This window comes from Canis lupus, chromosome 3, assembly GCF_011100685.1.
Source record: "Canis lupus familiaris isolate Mischka breed German Shepherd chromosome 3, alternate assembly UU_Cfam_GSD_1.0, whole genome shotgun sequence".
Classification (NCBI taxonomy): domain Eukaryota; kingdom Metazoa; phylum Chordata; class Mammalia; order Carnivora; family Canidae; genus Canis; species Canis lupus.
In genome coordinates this window covers 3,311,945-3,331,154 of record NC_049224.1, presented here as the reverse complement: position 1 = coordinate 3,331,154, position 19,210 = coordinate 3,311,945, and the positions used below count along the sequence as shown (strand labels likewise).

Below are 19,210 nucleotides of genomic sequence, written 5' to 3'. Positions count from 1 at the left end.
ATCCAGCCCCGCCTCGGGCTCTCCGCAGAGAGCCTGCTTCTCCCCCTGCCTGTGTCTCTGCCTCTCTCTCTGGGTCTCTCATGAATAAATGTGTAAAATCTTGAAAGAAAGAAAGAAAAAGAAAGAAAGAGAGAGAGAGAGAGAGAAAGAGGGAAAGAAAGGAAAGAAAAGAAAAAGAAAGAAAAAGAAAGAAAGAGAAGAAAGAAAAGAAAGAGAAAGAAAGAAAGAAAGAAAGAAAGAAAGAAAGAAAGAAAGAAAGAAAGAAAGAAAGAAAGAAAGAAAGAAAGAAAAGGATCAGACAGTTGCCCTGCTACACTCATTGTTATGCACACAAGGTGAGAGGGAGGCGACACCATTAGAACCAGAAACATTAAAGATAAGCAGACAAGAGCCCAAAGCACCGAACGCAAATGGAAATAGAAATAAATGGTAAGGAAAATAGAGGTAAATGGAAATAGCCAGGAAAACAAACTGGTATGTGTATTCCTAAATGTACAATTACTGACTAAAAGAAGCCTTCATGGTCAGGTTTATTAAGAAGTATCGGGGTACCTGGCTGGCTCAGTCAATAGAGCTAGTGACTCTCGAGCTCAGGGTCCTGAGTTCGAGCCCAATGTTAGGCGGACAGTTTTCCTTTAAAAAATGCATTGAGAATTATGAATAATTCTTAAATGTTCTGCAATTACAGCCGAGTTCCCGCGTTATGAAGGCAGTTTAGGCAATTTTAACAAGATGGTGAAGTGAGACTCCTTCATATGCTTATTCTTCATTTGAAAGGCTTTCATCAGTTTCCCAGGTCTTAAGAAGCCTAATTCCATTTATCCTCATAGGAGTATCTGATAAATACCAATACCAAAACCAAATGTTTCTTTATGTTTAATTTAGATAGGCAGAAACATTCTTGTGTGGGTCAGCAAAGAGGTATGGATACTTAACAGAAGAAAGATAAAATCGACGCCCCTGACTAGTTAAAAACCCCAAGGAATTCAGTTTCAGCTGGAAAGTGTTAGAGCTATTTCGGAATACTTATTAATGAGCTTATTATATTATCCATTTTAGGAATCTGTCTTGGCAATCTTTTATTCTTAGTGGTTCCCTCTAATAACGTCCTCGTTTTATTGCTGTGTGCATAATGATGTTCTTTAGTATATCCAAGAGAGTTTTTGATGTTGGAATATGCAATGACTCAAGTTTCACTCTAGCAGCTTGAAAGAGTGATAATGAGGTGCTCTTCTTTTTACATTTATACTCCCCTTCCAGGCGTATAATTTCATTTAAAAGTTGGTATTATTCTTCTAGCTTTTCTATTCAATAATGAAATGCAAAGCAATGATTGTTCCCCTAAGAACAACTTTAAGTTTTCTGAAAGCTATGATAAGGACTTTGCAGCAGACTCTAAAGCTATCATTTGGGAATTTGACACAATATGCTTCAAACCCAGATAAAAGGGAAGGCTCTAAATTAAAATGTGTGGATGAAAATCTATAATCTGTCACTAAATCAGTGGCGATATACTGGGTGGCAAATGGAATTGCAGGAAGAAATTGAAGATATCTGCTTGCCTGAAGCTTTTATTGGTAGGGCTCAAGTCCAGCTCAGCGTTATAGGAAAAATTATTTAGACCACAAAGAAAGAGGAAAAAGTGTTATGTGAGGGTATGAAGCTCAATACTAAAAATAACAGTAACAGTAATTAACATTTATGGAGCATTTATTAAATGCCAGGCACCATGATAAACATTTTATGTGCATGATGCCATTTAATCCTTGCAACAACTCTGTGAACTTGGTGCTTTTATGATCCTCATTAAGACTTAGTGAAGTAGTTTCACCAAGGTGGGAAATTGTGGAGCATGTTCTCAAACCTAGGTTTACCTGATTTTTAAAGCTGTACAGGGATTTTTAGATCAGCTATGTTTTTACTTTAAAAGATCTGATCACCCTTAACTGTTTTGCATTTTGCGCAGATATTGGTCATGCTTCTTTCCTATCAAAATCAGTCTCCTTCTTCTGAATCAATAGACCTAATTACCCAGGCAGCCCTGATGACCGAGTCTTAAACATTTGATTAGATCACCTGGATTCAAATCACAATACCCCTCCTAACAAGCTATGAGACCATGAATTATGCATTTAACCTCTCTGCCTTTTCCGTTTTCTTTTCTTTTTACATCTGATAATATTAGTGCCTACCCCACAGGGTTTTAATAATACTTAAATGAGAGTGTGTATAAAAACAGTGGGTAAGCATCTGAGCATGTAAATACTCAGTTTATATTATTTTTACTGAAAACCAATAGTGCATGTGATACAGCATTCTCTAACAAGAAGTCTATGAAGACTCAGGCAAAGCTGGCATTTGCTGTAGGAGAAAGAAGTGAAACGTTTACCTCCATCTGCCTTTGGAACGTGTGAGTAGTTCGCTCAGGATTGGGGAAGAGGAGATAAGTAAAAGTTTGCTGGTGACTAAATCCAATCTATGACTGCTCTAGGAGAAGCAATTTCTGTGTATCGTATATGATTAGTGATGGACTAAGTCCTAAAGAGTTCTTTCTAAATTTGAACACTCACTAACATCACTAAATACGCAGTAGAAGCTCAGGCTCACTCCTTAAGGAAAAGTTTTATAAAGAATGCCCTTGTCATACCAATCAAACCTGGCTTACTAAGGTTTCTGGTAGATCTTTTTCAACACACATGATATTGATGGTCATTACTGCTGCACTGTGGTTTGAAGCCTCGTATGAATGTGCAAATTAAGAAAACAAATATGTACATAGATTTGATTAATCTAAGTTCATTTTAAGAAGGGTTCAAAAAAAAAGGAAGGGTTCATAAAAGGATTTCTTCAAATTCATTGTTTATAACCTTCTTTGGCATTTGAATTTTACTGTGAAATAACTATAGTGAAGGTTTAGTGAACTCTTACCATTCTCAGTTTTTATACATTATTAGCGTATTTTTTTTCAAAATAATCTTTTGAGGTTGTTTGTATTGTTATCTTCATGTTACAGATTGGGAAACTGAAGTACACAGTTTCAATAATCTGAGTAAGATCACCCAGCTATGCATTAACCTGGGCAGGTTGTCTCCAGAGCCAGGGCTTTGACTCAAACATTTTCCTTGGAAAAGCGTGCCTTATTGTACATCCGTATCACATAATCTTCCAATTTGTGGCACATGGGCTCTCTGAAGTCCGATCATAAACCCCATGATAAAACCTACTACAAAGAGTGACTATCTCTTAGATTTGTGTGCGTGTATATTCCACAAATATAAGCAATCTTTTAGGAAAATGTTAATTATATAACGGTTCTAATGTTCTGTAGCAGAAAGCACCGTGGAGAATCCCCACACCATCTGTCCTCTTTTAGTGAATCATAATGAGTCTGTCTTAGCTGTTTGTGGTGGTCGTCTGTGGTGGTGATTAGCACTCATCCCATCTCTCTTTGGAGAACTACTTTGTCCACTCGAACTGTGTGATTCCAGCACAAGCTGCCATATGCTAAGCTTCTAACATGATCAGATTTTAGCTTGCTTGTAATATATTTTCTTTAGTTACATGTTACCATCTTTTGACATGGACTATTGCAAGCATCATGACAATACAGCTTTTTTTTTTTTTTAAGATTTTATTTAATTATTCATGAGAGACCCAGAGAGAGAGGCAGAGACACACAGAGGGAGAAGCAGGCTCCCTGCGGGGGGACCCTGAGGTGGGACTTAATCTCGGGACTCCAGGATCACGCCCTGGGCCGAAGGCAGATGCTTGACCGCTGAGCCACCCGGGCATCCCTGCAAGTTTATTTTAATAGGACTTCTAAATATATCTATTACGTTCACTTCTCTATTTTATTTTCATTTTTTCAAGTCTTAAAAGATTGTGCCTGGGTGGCTCAGTGGGTTGAGCATCTGCCTTTGGCTCAGGTCATGATCTCAGGGTCTTGGGATTGAGCCCCACATGGGCCTCCCTGTTCACCAGGAGTCTGCTTCTCTCTCTCCCTCTGCCCCGCACCCTGCTCATGCTCGCTTTTTCTGTCTCTCAAATAAATAAAATCTCTACAGAAATATTATCTTACATTATTAAAAGATTGTATTTGTTTTATTAAAATATATTTTGTTTATATTTTATATTAAAATTGTGTTTATGTTAAAATATATTTAAGATATTATTTCATATCCACAATGTTTATTTTATAAAGAAAATATTATTGAGCTGACATTATGGGTGTGAGTCAATGCCTTGGCTTATGTATAAGTTTGCTAAGGCCGCCATAACTCAGTACCACAGACTGGGTGGCTTATACAACAGAAATTTATTTTCTCTCAGTTCTGGAGCCTAGAAGTCCAAGATGAAGATATTGGCAGGTTTGATTTCTTCTGAGGCCTTTCTCTTTGGATTGCAGATGGCTGCCTCCTTGCTGTGTCCTCACAGTCTTTCCTGTGTGGGGATGCATCCTGCTGTCTCTGTGTACGTCCACATTTCCTCTTCTTATAAGGACACCAAGTCAAAATGGATTAGGGCCTCATTTTAACTTAATCCCCTCTTTAATGCGCCTATCTCTTAGTCATATTTTGAGGGACTGGGCTTTAACACACGGATTTGAGGGAAACACAATGTAGCTCATAACAACAGCATAGCTTTTGAGTTTTTGCACATTGCAGGACCAAGTTTATTTTCTTTCCAGACCATGCCATACAGCTTCCTTCTAAAGATTGCATAAGATAAATTACATATTAATTTTGTATATCGTACTACAGGATTCCTGGTGATATTTAAAACTTTGTGAATTTTCAACATACCCTAAAAAGATCTCTGAATCTCCTTACATGAACGTAGTTTGACAGTTTGAGAGAGAGCTGCGTTCAGACCTCTTTTCCTAAAGTTTTATTACTTATTTTAGAGATAGCCTGTGATAAAGTTTATTTTTATTTCAAGTCTCTAATAGACTTTGTTTTCAGATAACTTAAAAATTGTCCTTTATTGGAGATTGTTTTATCACTACAGATATTTTCACATATATAATACCATGCTTATTGACAGCAGAAATACCTTATTTTTTTTTTTTTTTAATTTTTTTTTTATTTATGATAGTCACAGAGAGAGAGAGAGAGAGAGAGAGAGAGAGGCAGAGATATAGGCAGAGGGAGAAGCAGGCTCCATGCACCGGGAGCCCGACGTGGGATTCGATCCCGGGTCTCCAGGATCGCGCCCTGGGCCAAAGGCAGGCGCTAAACCGCTGCGCCACCCAGGGATCCCCAGAAATACCTTATGAGTAAGGATTCAGATAGCAGAAAACCAGGGACATGTTATGTAATAAATCATTGTTGGATCGAGTTGAGTTACATTCATAATTTTTTTGTTAGATTTCTGTTCAGTTATATTAGAATCTATTATTTTATAATAATAATATCATCTTAAAGATACTTTTTAATATGCCCTGCATTCCTTCCCTGTTTTCTGCCCTAATGCTACCATGGTAATCCAAATCAACCACCATCACCACTTCCTAGACCACTTCATCAATCTCCTGGTTCCCCCTCTTGCACTCCTAGAATTCATTCCCTATGTAGCACCATAAGTTATACTTTTTCAAAAAGCAAAAATCATTATTAACTTGCTTTGAACTTTCTGTTGGCTCCTTATTGCAGTTAGAATAAAATGTGAAGTCTTGTTCCTGCTCATAAAGCCATACTCAATTTCCAGCTTATCTACCTGCCTCGTTTCCGCTAGGTTCATTATGTTCCCTTCACACTGGTCCTCTTACTTTCTGTTCATGGGACACTTTATTTTTAAAAAAAATTTTTTAAAAAGATTTATGTATTTATTTTTGAGAGAGGGAGAGAGAGAGAGCAAGCACGAGCATGGGGAGGGTCTGAGAGAAAAACTTTAGCAGACTCCCCACTGAGCATGGACTCCCCCCTCCAACCCCTCATGCAGACTCCATCACAGGAGCCTGAGATCATGACCTGAGCCAAAACCAAGAGTAGGAGGCTTAACTGACTACACCATCCAGCCCCTGCGCCCCGGGACACTTTAAATTGTTCCTATCTCAGGGCCTTTACGTGGGCTATACTTTGTAATCATTATCTAGAACATTCTGCTTCCAGACCTTCCTATGGCTGGCTCCTTTTTTCCCTTCAAGTCTCATTTCAAGTGCCACCTTCTCAGATTCTTTATCTAAAATTTAGCAGGATCATCTCTGTACCTAGTAATACATAAGCTATTTCCCGTATTACTTTGTTTCATTTTCTACATAATTTTAACACAATTTGAAAACAGTCTTATTATTTACTTGTTCATTATACTTCCTCCACTGAAATGGAAGTTTTACTGCCAGTACATATTAGAAACTTCATAAAGTACTACTTGATAAAGTAATAAACATGAAATGCAATACAGATTTCAAAGTGTGTATGTATATATTTATTTATTAATTAAAGATTTTACCCATTTATTCATGAGAGATACAGAGAGAGAGAGACAGAGACAGAGGCAGAAGGAGAAGCAGGCTCCATGCAGGGAGCCCAACTGGGACTCCATCCTAGGTCTCCAGGATCACGCTCTGGGCTGAAGGTGGCGCTAAACCACTGGGCCACTCAGGCTGCCCTATTTATTTATTTTCTTAAGATTTCACTTATTTATTCATGAGAGGCACAGAGAGAGAGGCAGAGACACTGGCAGAGAGAGAAGCAGGCTTCCTGCAGGGAGCCTGATGTGGGACCTGATCCTGGAACTTCAGAATCACGCTCTGAGTTGAAGGCAGATGCCCAACCTGCTGAGCCACCCAGGTGTCCCTCAAAGTATTTATTTAAAAGTGAAATTCTCAGAAAGCTATAGTAATTAAAACAATATGGTACTGGCAAAAAAAAAAAAAAAAAAAAAAAAACAGAATAGACACACAGACCAATGGAACAGAATAGAGATCCCAGAAATAAGCCCCCACATATATGGCCAACTAATATTTAACAGGGAAGCCAAGAACAGTCAATGGGAAAAGGATATTTCTTCAATAAATGGTATTGGGAAAACAGGAGAAACATATGCAGAACAATGAAATTGGGCCACTATTCTTACACCACTTACAAAAATTAACTCAAGGGATCCCTGGGTGGTGCAGTGGTTTAGTGCCTGCCTTTGGCCCAGGGCGTGATCCTGGAGACCCAGGATCGAATCCCACGTCGGGCTCCCAGTGCATGGAGCCTGCTTCTCCCTCTGCCTGTGTCTCTGCCTCTCTCTCTCTCTCTTTCTCTCTGTGTGACTATCATTAAAAAAAATTTTTTTTAAAAATTAACTCATATTGAATTGAAGACTTACACATGAGACCCTGCAAGAAAACAGGGAAGAAGCTCCTTAACAATGGTCTATGGAGTGGTAATTTTTTTTGGATGTGACTCCAAAAGCATAAGCAACAAAAGTAAAAATCAACAAGTGGGCTATATCAAACCAAAAAGATTCTGCACAGCAGAAGAAAGTAAAAAAAAAAAAAAAAAAAAAATGAAAAGGCAACCTATTGAATGGGAGAAAATATTTGTAAACCATACTTTGGTTAAGGAGATAATACTCAAAATATACACAGAACTCATCCAAGTCAATAAAATTTGACTAGAAGATTGTGAAGGAATTAAATAGACATTTTCCCAAAGAAGATATTCAAGTGGTCAACAGACACTTGAAAAGATGCTAAAAAAAAAAAAAAAAAAAAAAAAGATGCTCAGTGTCTCTCATCATCAGGTAAATGCAAATCAAACCCACAATGGGATATTATTTCATACCTGTTAGAATGGCTATAATCAGGAAGACAAGAGATAACAAGTCTTGGGAAGGATGTAAAGAGAAGGGAAATCTTGCACACTGTTGGTGGGAATGTGAACTGGTGCAGCCACTATGGGAACCAGTATGGAGGTTTTTCAAAAAAATTAAAAATAGAACTGCTATTGATCCAGCAATTCCATTTCTGGATCTATATCCAAAGGACATGAAACAGGATATTGAAGAGATATCTGCACTCCCATGTCTATGCAGCACTATTTACAATATACAAGTTACAGAAATAGCCTAAGTGTTTGGCAGTGGATGAGTGGATACAGATGTGATATGTATTAAATATAAAATATTATTCAGGCCACGAAAAAGAAGAAAATCCTATCATCTGTGACAACATGGGTGGACCTACAGGGCATTATGCAAAGTGAGATAAGTCTAACAGAGAAAGGCAAATAATGTATGATACCACTTATATGTGGACTCTAAAAAAACCAAACTTGTGAAAACAGAGCAGAAAGGTGGTTACCAGAGTTTGGGGTTAGGGGGACTGAGGATATATTGTTTAAAGGGTGCAAACTTGGTGCTAGTAAATAAGTGCTTGGAGAGCTAATGCATAGCTCAGTAATCTTGGCATAGTAATTACAGTCCACATTATGTCTTATAAACTTAAAGGTTGCTAGGACTAAATCCTGATTGTTCCTACCACAAAAAAGAAATGATAATTACGTGATGTGATAGAGGTGTTAACCAACACGAAGGCGGTAATCATACTGCAATATATAAATGTATTGAGTCAACAGGTTGTACACCTTCAACTTACACGACATTATGTATTAATTACAGCTCACTAAAATAAAGAAGGAAAGTCCCATTAACTACAATTAAAAAGCAATTTTCTCTTTGTAAATGAACCATAACGATTTCTGAGAAAAAAACAAAACCAAAACTGTAGTTTTAGCCAGAGTAGGGTAAGGAGGGGAGAGGCAGACTATAATTTCTATCATGCTTATTTGGAGAAAGTCTCTCAGGTTAATACTTTATGATGAATTAAACATTTTAAATATGAGTTATTTAAAGACCTTCATTTTGCATCACTTACTCAGTTTTGTCTTAGCGATAATGAAGCTGTTACAGAGCAGACTATGTTTCAGGTAAAGACAAACTCAGTATTTTCCTCGAAAACACCCCTAGGAATAATGAAAAAAAAATTCCTTTGTTTAGTTTCTTTTGATAGTCTAGGTATCATACCGTGAATGGGATGACGTAGGTAAAATTACAATCTCAAATTATTTCCTTTGAACTTAGAATTGGAAATGCCATCAAACACAAACTACTGAGCTACGTATTTCACCTGCCGTCTGTATCAATCCAAGTTGTCAAGTGTGGTCATAAACTACGTGCCAGCACAGACTGGTTCAGGCCAGTGAACGGCTCCATCAGCTCTGTCAATAGCTTCTTCTCAGTTAAGGTGATGGACCTGTGTAGTATAAAATGTAATAAATGTAGTATAAAATGAAATTTTCCTCTTGCTCAAACAGGAGGAAAAAAATGCTTCAAGGTGCTAAAATGGCTTTCCCCCCCCTTCTTCAGCCTCTCTCTGGTGTTTTTTATTGACTAAGTAAAGAGAATCTTTAATTTCAAATTATTAGCATGACTTTTATTGTTCATCTTTCTATCATATAATGCCAGTTTTAATGCAAATATAAAAACATCTAGCTTGTATGTGGAACCAACAAAACTATAGAATTCATATTTTGTAACTCGCATATTAGTACTTGTTTCATTTTTACCAGGATAGTGAAAACTACACAAAATTAAGTCAACTTTTTAATTTCGCTTCTTGGATTATGTGCACATCTATCAACCCTCCCGAGCTCTGCACTCTCTGATATGTAAGAAAGGACAGAAAGGGAAATGAAATCTGTGATGTCCTGTCTTTCCTTTTCCTCCCGTGTCTTCATGTTAGTATAAGTGGTTGGCCCGTACCGGAAGTGACACAAGTGATCAAGGATGTGATGGTGTTCCTTGGATGCTCACGTTCCTTAAGATGCCACTGCCTTCTTCCTGCATTGGAAGCAAATTCTGATTTGCATGAGAAGCATGTTCTCTCAGGATTGTTAGTACTCTGTTTACTCAGTGATTGAGATAAGTTAGCCCTGACCTTATACTCATTTCAAACTCGCTGAATCTCATGCACTGTGAGTCCACTATACTCATGAGGCCCTGAGAATACTAAGGATAGAGTGGAAAGAAACAGTGGACACCCGCATTGTGCATATCTTCTCTGTTTACTCCATGCTCCCTTATCCCTTTAGATTTCATTTATAAAACACAAGTTCAAAGATAATATTATTAAACATTTCAAGATGGTAGGGCACCTGATTGGCTCAGTCAGCAAGCATGTGACTCTTGATTTCGGGGTTATGGATTTAAATCTTAAAAAAAAAAATTCAGGATGGTGATAGGAGAACATTAAGTCAAGGACACAGGGACCTGTACAACTGCGCTGTACCTGTATTAACCTCCCTGAAAGCACCCATCTCTCCTTTACTGTATCCATGGGGAGACTGAATATAGTAAACCTACTGTCTTAAAATCTTTGAAGTAAACATCAAGGTTACATATTTTCCTGGGCCCCTGGAATACCACTGCCTAAGGTATTAACTCATTAAGAGCTCTTCAGTTGATCCTTAGCAAAAGGAGCTACATTTAAATTTAGAATATCAAGGCTTTTTGACAACGTCAGAATAAATGGTCTCCACAAAGGCTAAAAGCTTTTGATTTAAAAAAATAATTATTATTATAATGCAACAGTGTATTTGGTAGAAGGTAAAACTCAGTAGGAGAATTGCTATTTCAAAAATAAATGAAATAGGGCAACCCTGGTGGCTCAGCGGTTTAGCACTGCCTTCAGCCCAGGGTGTGATCCTGGAGACCTGGAATCGAGTCCCACGTCGAGCTCCCTGCATGGAGCCTGCTTCTCCCTCTGCCTGTGTCTCTGCCTCTTTCTCTCTCTTTGTCTCTGTCTCTGTCTCTCTCATGACTAAATAAATAAAATACTAAAAAAAAAAAAATAAATGAAATAGATAACTTAGAATTTTTCCAATTTTTAAAACTTTCTATAACTGCATATAGACAAAAACACATTCACAGATCCACGCAAGACGTTATCCACAGTTGAAAAATACACCTTCTCAGCCCTACCTTCATTAGGTATAATGTCCCTCGATCTAAGTCATAATGTGAGCAGTGGGGGGTATGTAAGGTGAACCCATCCATCTATGAGTTGTTATTTATTTTAGTCAATAGAGTTTGCTGTCATTCCATGGTAACGTACTGCAATATGACAAGTGTCTGGCGAATACATCCATGTTTTCAGTTAAAAGGGAACCAGAATATTAGTATGTATTTATCACACTAGTGTATGTTTACTAGAGTATATGATTTTATAGGAAAGTAATAATGACTGAGGAATGCTCATTCATTCATCCACTTGTGGTCCAGACATATGAATTCTAGCTCCTCTGGTCGTTGAGGTTTTCATAGAGATGAAATTATAGTTAAGCCTGAAAGAATGGAAAGCGCTTTTTTTGAAAGTGGAGAGTTTTATACTGGCTACATGCCCTTTGTCAGGTGTTGTGATTTGCAGACATTTTCTCTGGCTTATCTTTTCATCTCTCGTCAATATCTTTCACAGAGCAAAATTTTCTGATTTTTGTTGTTGTTGAACTATAATTAACATACAATGTTATATTAGTTTCAAGTGTACCACATAGTGATTCAACAATTCCATACATTACTCGGAGCTCACCATGATGAATAGTCCCCATCTGTCAGCACACCATGTATTCCAATATTACTAACCATATTTCCCATGCTGTGCTTTTCACCTCCATGATTTATTTATTTTATAACTAGAAATTTGTACCTCTTAATCCCCTTTATTTCACCACTACCCCCACTCCAACCACCTCCCCTCCAGCAACCACCTGTTTTTATCTCTCTATTTGAGTCTGATTTTTGTTTGTTTTGTTTTTTAGATTCTACATATAAATGAAATTATGTGGTATTTGTCTTTCTTTCTGAATTATTTCACTTAGCATAATACCCTCTAGGCCCATTCATTTTGTCACAAATGGCAAGATCTTATTCTTTTGTATGGCTGAGTAATATTCCATTTTATATATAACATCTTTATCAATTCCTTTATGGGTGGACACTTGGCTTGCTTCCATATGTTGGCTAGTGTAGATAATGCTGCAATAAACATAGAAATGGATATATCTTTGTATTAGTGTTTTCATTTTCCTTGGGCAAATATCCAGTAGTGGAATTACTGGATCATATGGTATTTCTATTTTTAATTTTTTGAGGAATCTCCATGTAGTTTTCTACAGTGGCTGCACCACTTTACATTCCTACCAATAGTGCACAACAGTTCCTTTTTCTCCACATTTTTGCCAGGACTTGTTATTTCTTGTCTTTTTGATACTAGCTATTCTAATAGGTGTAAGGCGATATCTTCATTGTTGTTTTGATTTGCATTTGCCTAATAATGAGTGATGTTGAGCATCTTTTCATGTGTCTGTTGGCCGCCATTGGGATGTCTTCTTTGGAGAAATGTCTATTCATGTCCTCTTCCTTTTTTCTTTTTTCTTTTAAATTCAGAGTTGTCAGTTTTATTATTTACATTTTCACTCAGAATGTTGACACTTGGTATTCCCTTTGGAGTTCTAGTCCCTTGATTTTTTCTTTCTTTCTTTCTTTTTTTTTTGCTATTTAAAAAAATTTAATTCCAGTATAGTTCATATACAGTGTTATATTAGTTTCAGGTACACAATATAGTGACTCAACAATTCCATAGATTGCTCAATGCTCATCATGGTAAGTGTGCTCTTTAATCCCCTTCACCTATTTCAGCCACCCCCTTACCTCCTCCCCTCTGGTAACCATCAGATTGTTCTCCAGTATTAAGAGTCTGTTTCTTGGTTTCTGATTGTTTTATTAGTGTTCGGTCATAGGAGATTTTTATATTTTGTATATTAGCCCTAATTGGATGTATGATTTACAAATTTCTTCTCCCATTCACTGGGTTGCTTTTTTGTTTTGTTGATAATTTCCTTTGCTATGCTAAACTTTTTATTTTGGTGTAGTCCCAATAATTTATTTTTACTTTTGTTTCTTTTGCCTAAGGATGCATAGTGATAAATATTTTGCTAAGGGTGATGTCCAGGAGATTACTGCCTATGTTTTCTTTTAGTGGCTTTATGGTTTCAGGTCTCTCATTTAGGTCTTTAATCCATTTTGGGTTTATTTTTGTGTGTAGTGTAAGAAAGTGGTCCAGTTTTATTCTTTTACATGTGGCTGTCCGGTTTTCTCTACACCATTTGTTGAAGAGACTATCTTTCCTGCAGTGTATCTTCTTGCTTCCTTTGTTGAGGATTAACTGACCAGATAGGTGTTGGCTTATTTCTGGGATGTCTATCATATTTCATTGACTTGTCTTTCATTCTTTTGCTAGTATCTTTCACAGGGCAAAATTTTCTAATCTTGGTCAAGTCTAATTTACCGATTTTTTCTTTTATGTATTATGCTTTTGGTGTTGTATCTGAGAGCTCTTTCCTTAACTAAGAGTCATAAAGATTTCTTAAATTTTCTTCTAAAAGCTTTGTTTTAAATTTTATCTTTAGGTCTAAGATCCATTTTAAATTAGTTTTTGCTTGGAAGGTGAAATATGGGTCAAAGACAAGCCACAGAAAATATTTCCATGTCAATGTCCAATTGTTCCAGCACTGTTTGTTGAAAACACCCTTCTTTTTCCATTGAATTGCCTTTGCACCTTTGCCAATAATCAGTTGACCTTACTTACATAAGTATATTTCTGGGTTCTTTATTCTGTCCAATTGATCCGTGTGTCTGTTTCACCAATACCCCATTCTCTTGATTACTGTAGCTTTATAGTAAGTCTTAAAATCAGGTCATAGGAATCCTTCATCCTTGTTTTTCCTGTTCAAAAAAATCCCCTGGTTTTTAAAATGGGCAAAAGCTTTGATCGGATACTTTATCAAAGATAGTGGATTGGAAATAAGCAAATGAAAAGGTGCTCGACACTATCAGTCATGAGGGAAATGTAAATTAAGTGCTGCTGGACACTTATCAATGAGAAAACAAACAAACCCATTACTCCCCTGACATGCACCTGAAAAAAACACCTCACAATACCAAGTGTAGGGGACAATGAGGAGAATTGGAACTGTCCTGCATTATGGGTGGGAATGTGAAATGGTGCAGCCACAGTGGGAAAAGTTTGGCAGTTTCTTATCAAGTTTAATATACACTTACCATGGGGCCTAGCAATCTCATTCCTAGGTGTATTTGCTCAAGTAAAATGCAAATATGTGTTCACACAATAAAACCTGTATGCGAATGTTTATAGTAACTTTATTCCTAATTGCCAAAAACTGGAATAAAAATGTCCCTCGACTGGGAAATGGGTAAATAATGAAATGCTACAGTGCAATAAAATGGAGGAAACTGCTAACACACACAATAACAGTAGATGCATCTCAAAGGCATGTTAAATGAAGGAAGTCAGAATCAAGAGGCTACATATCATGTGATCATATGTATAACATTTTTGAAACGGAGAAACTATAGAACTGAAGAACTGATCAATACTGTGCGGGAGGAGGGCTGCCGACAAGGGGGTAACTAAGGAGATCCTGTGTGTGTGTGTGTGTGTGTGTGTGTGTGTGTGTGTGTGTGTTCATGTGTGTGTATGCGCCTGGGTTGGGCGTGCAGGTTTGGAACTGTTCATGGTGGTGCTGGTCACGTGGCTATGCAGTAGTCAAAACTCAGCACTGTACACCAAAGAGTGAATTTTACCATATGTAAATTAAGAATAAATTAAACTACCTGTAGAGACAGGATGTATTCCATTGCTGGAGGGGAAGAGGGGGAGGGAACAGCGAGGCAGAAGAAAGCCAAGATAGTTAAATTGCTTGTAGATTTGTAAAGGGTCCTGAAGCCCAGTTCAGAAACTTGGTTTACTTCTGAGCCAGAATATCTCAATGTGAGAACAACAAAATGAAAATGATGGTTAGATGGTTGACTATGCTCACAGTGTACACCAGAGAGCACGAAGGAAGCAGGCCTAGAAACCAGCTAAGAACTGACAAGGGCTCCTCTAAGGAGAAAATCTTATGTATGAGTAGGAATTTAAACATTGAAAATTCACTCATTTATTCCATCTTAATGAATCCTCAGAAGGCCAGTGAGGTCAGAATTATCATTTGTGATTAGTAGACTCAAAAAGGAGGCTGAGAAAGGTTACGAGGGGGGATTCCTGAAGTTCAGACTCTGACTATGAAGCTAAGACCTGAATCTTGGCCTTTTTGATTCTTTCCCATTCTCTTTATTCTGTCACACCATTTTATTCATTTCCTTCCTTGCATTCATCACAATCTGTAGATGGTCTGTTTATCCATTTTCTGGCTTACTGCTTATCTCCTCCAGGGGAGGAGCCCTGAGCCTGCAGTTCCCTGTCATATCCTCAGAACCCCTCACGGTGCTTGGCACATAACAGGTGCTCAAAAATCTCATTGCGTGAATGACCATCAGAGTTAGAAAGCAAGGAAGGGGCATAATTATGTCTGGTATTAGCCTTTTAAATGTGTATGCTATCTGCAGTGACGGGGACAGATGCTTGTTGTCCTGTTCTTTAACCCAGTAGTTCTCAAATCTCTCTGTACAACAGACTCGCCTGTAGATCTTTTTAATTATTTATTTATCTTTAAAACTTATCATCAGAGCAATACAAGTGAAATGATATCTTAAGATTTATAACATTAGGGATCCCCCCAGCTCTAACCACTGTTACTTTTCAGTTCCCATCACCAACTCTGCCATTGGACTCTTCTCTCAGCACTGGTGTTTATCTCTCCTACCATGAAGCATACTCATAGCACCCTTTTTTTTTCATTCTTCAGTATTAGGAATTATCTGCTGGCTTCCTACTGTAAAAGAAGTAGATTTAGCTGTCTTATATCTACTTCCACTCAATAGCCTCCCTCACCCTATTCTTAAAATATTGTTAGTATCTACAATATTGTAATTTGGGGCTAAACAATACTCAAATCTTAGATTAGGAAGATTGTATGATTTTTTAAAAAGATTTTATTTATTTATTTGAGAGAGCATGAGAGAGAGCACGAGCAGGGAAGGAGGGGTAGAGGGAGAGGGAGAAGCTGACTCCCCGCTGAGTGGGGGTCCTGCTGTGGGACTCGATCCCAGGACTCTGGGCTTAACTGACTGAGCCACCCAGGTGCCCATATGTAATTTTTTTTAAGGCTGAGTCACATGCATGCTATGATTACATTTTTAAAATGTAAAGTTTCTTAATATTTTTTACCATAGGTAATAATCGCAATCATTTTCCATTTGCTTCATTTCTTATATGCCTGCTGTTTTGTCATCTCCAAACTGTTATAATGCTAATACATCTCTCTATGTAGTCAAATATACTGAGAATTTATTGATCCCATTTTTGTTGTTGTTGTTTTTTCTTAGAGATACCAGTTCTGGAGACATTCCTTCTCCTACCTCAGTCTATACTAGTTGCTCTTTAGTTAGGCCTATCATACAGTTGTAATCCTAGAAATTTCTTTCACCATCATCCTGGGTATTCCCTTTTCCTTTCTCCAGTTTTGATCCATGTCTTCATCTTTTTTTAAATTCTCCTTTTTGGTGGAAAATATCTTCAAGTACCTCCCCGGGAAAAGGCTCCATAGGAATAAAGCTTTTTGTAATCTTGCACGTCTGAGAACACCTTTATTTTGTCTTACACTTGGTTGATTGATTGGGTTTGTAGGCAATTCTAGATGGTAAACATTCTCCCTTTGGAGTTTAAAGATATTTCTCTATTTTCTTCAGGTTTACAGTATCATTATTGAAAAGCCCAATTCCCTTCTCTGTTATCATGCCTAATCTTCCATCTGCAGTCTGTTATTCTGTCTGAAGTTTTGAGGGGATTCTCTTTATCTCTGCTTTCTGACATTTCAGGAATAAATGTCTTTCTGTGAGCCTTTTTAATTCATTTTGCAAAGCACTCACTAGATGGATTTCTTTTCTTTTCCTTTTTTTTGTAAAGATCTTATTTGTTTATTCATGAGAGACACACAGAGAGAGAGGCAGAGACACAGGCAGAGGGAGAAGCAGCTCCATGCGGGGAGCCCGATGTGGGACTCGATCCCGGGACTCCAGCATCACACCCTGGACCAAAGGCAGGCGCTAAACCGCTGAGCCACCCAGGGATCCTGTAGATGGATTTCCATCTGGAAAAACACTTCTTGGGCAGCCCCCGTGGCGCAGCGGTTTAGCGCCGCCTGCAGCCCCGGGGTGTGATCCTGGAGACTCAGGATCGAGTCCGGATCCTGCTTCCTGCGTGGAGCCTGCTTCTCCCTCTGCCTGTGTCTCTGCCTCTCTCTTCGCTCTCTCTGAATGATTAATAAATAAATCTTTAAAAAAAAAAAAAAGAAAAACACTTCTTTTTTTTTATTATTTATTTATGATAGGCACACAGTGAGAGAGAGAGGCAGAGACACAGGCAGAGGGAGAAGCAGGCTCCATGCACCGGGAGCCCGACGTGGGATTCGATCCCGGGTCTCCAGGATCGCGCCCTGAGCCAAAGGCAGGCGCCAAACCGCTGCGCCCCCAGGGATCCCAAGAAAAACACTTCTTTCACTTCTGGGAAAAAATGTCTTTCTTCCATAACTCTGCCCCTCCCCCACCCACCTCCTCTCTTTTTGGAACCCCTAAGAGGTTGGATGTTCACCTCCTGGATTGGGTTCTAGGTAGTTTGCCATAAACCTCTTTGCTGCAAGCATCTTTGCCGCAGACTTTTTCACTGCATAACTAATTCGCCCTAAAGCAGTTTTATCATAAAAGATAAAATAAAGAAAAATAAAAATGTTCTAACAAAACGTGAAAAAAATTAATAAAATTAATAATTAATTTCTTCATTCATTAAGCGAGGCATCAGTCTTCCAAATTCTGAGATGCAATATTTTTACCTGAGCTTTGTATTGCATCGTGAAAGCCGTCTACACTGTTGTTTGTTCTTCACGTAGAGTCACGTGTTCCTCATAGATGCTCTAAAGTTCAGCGAGAACTGTGGACGAGATGCTAATGCTGTAATGCGTTTCTAACTGAGCTTTGTTATCGTTGTAACTGATGTGTAACCATTTTCTGGGACAGTGTGTAATCTGGCTTTACACTCTATTATTTCACACTTCCCAATAAATTTTATCACCATTATTTTCTATCAAGTTGGTAAATGCAGTTGTTATCATCCACTGTTTTAAGACCACCACGTCTACTGTATAGACCATTATGAGGGCTAGCTAAGATTTATATAACATAGAAATGGGAACTTTGTCACTGGAGAATTGAAACCAAACTGTCAGCCAGTTATTTTATCTTTTATGGCAAAATTGCGTCACAGCTAATCTGTTAGGTGAGAAAATGCTTGCAGCGATGATGACTACAGCAAAGATGCTTATGGTGAAAACACTGGACATGCCTGGATGGATCCTAGGTTTTCTTTTCTCTCATTTTTTTTAATTGTCTTTTTTTTTCTTGTTTCGAGACTTCAAGACTTCAGTTTATCATCTTCTTTTGAACTTTAACATTTCTTATTTTGTAATTTCCAAAAGATCATTTTTTTTCCTTTGAAAATCTCTTTTAAAAAATAGCATCCTGTTTTCATCATGGATCTTTTCTTTGTTTAAGGATATCACTAATAGTTCTCAGGTTTCTTTTTGTTTTCTGCTGCGGTTACATTCAGCTCCCTCTCCCTACCTCTGCAAATTTTGTCTTGTCTAGTTTTCATGACTGGGGGTTTCCTCAGAAGTGTGGTGATCCTCAGATGTCTGTTCATGGGTAAGAGTGGAGAGGAGCTGCCTGCCTGGCTGGAACTTGAGGATTGGCAGCCCTCGTTTTGATGTGATTAGGCAGATGAATCCCCCCCCCCCCCCCCAAGATACATAAAAGTATTTTTCCTTAGGCAAGTCAGTTTCATTAAAAAGCCATCCTGATATCTTCTCTGCTGGATACAAATCTAGAAAGTGCCATTATAGGAGCTAAGTGGGAGAGGAATTTCGTAGTTCAGTGTGCAGACTTTCCCTTACTCCCTTCACCCCGATGTGCAGTAAGACTCCTCACCCCTACGCCCCTAAGTGTCTCCAAGTCTTCACCCTCACCACGGAGTATATCTCATTGCCTCTGGATCAGGTTAGGGCAGTATCTTACCCAGTGGCTTAGTTGGGAAGTGATATGAAGGCTTACTCCTGATATAGATTATCAACCAGTTCTGTTGTTTTCAGCCCTTCTTATCACTTCATGCCTTCAGAGATCTCTGGACCTTGCATTCCTGGTGATCTGGATC

At 38.1% G+C, this 19,210-nt stretch overlaps 1 long non-coding RNA gene across 2 annotated transcripts; it reads left to right on the top strand.

The window, feature by feature from the left end:
• The first annotated feature begins 263 nt into the window (after positions 1-263).
• LOC111095044 lies at positions 264-9,364 on the top strand. Of its 2 annotated transcripts, none has more exons than XR_005356545.1 (3): positions 264-429; positions 2,300-2,410; positions 4,406-5,044. It is a non-coding gene; the product is annotated as an uncharacterized LOC111095044 (long non-coding RNA). The 2 variants fall into 2 exon arrangements; XR_005356544.1 differs by lacking the exon at positions 4,406-5,044 and adding an exon at positions 9,073-9,364 and having other exon boundaries at positions 269-429.
• Positions 9,365-19,210: the final 9,846 nt, after the last annotated feature.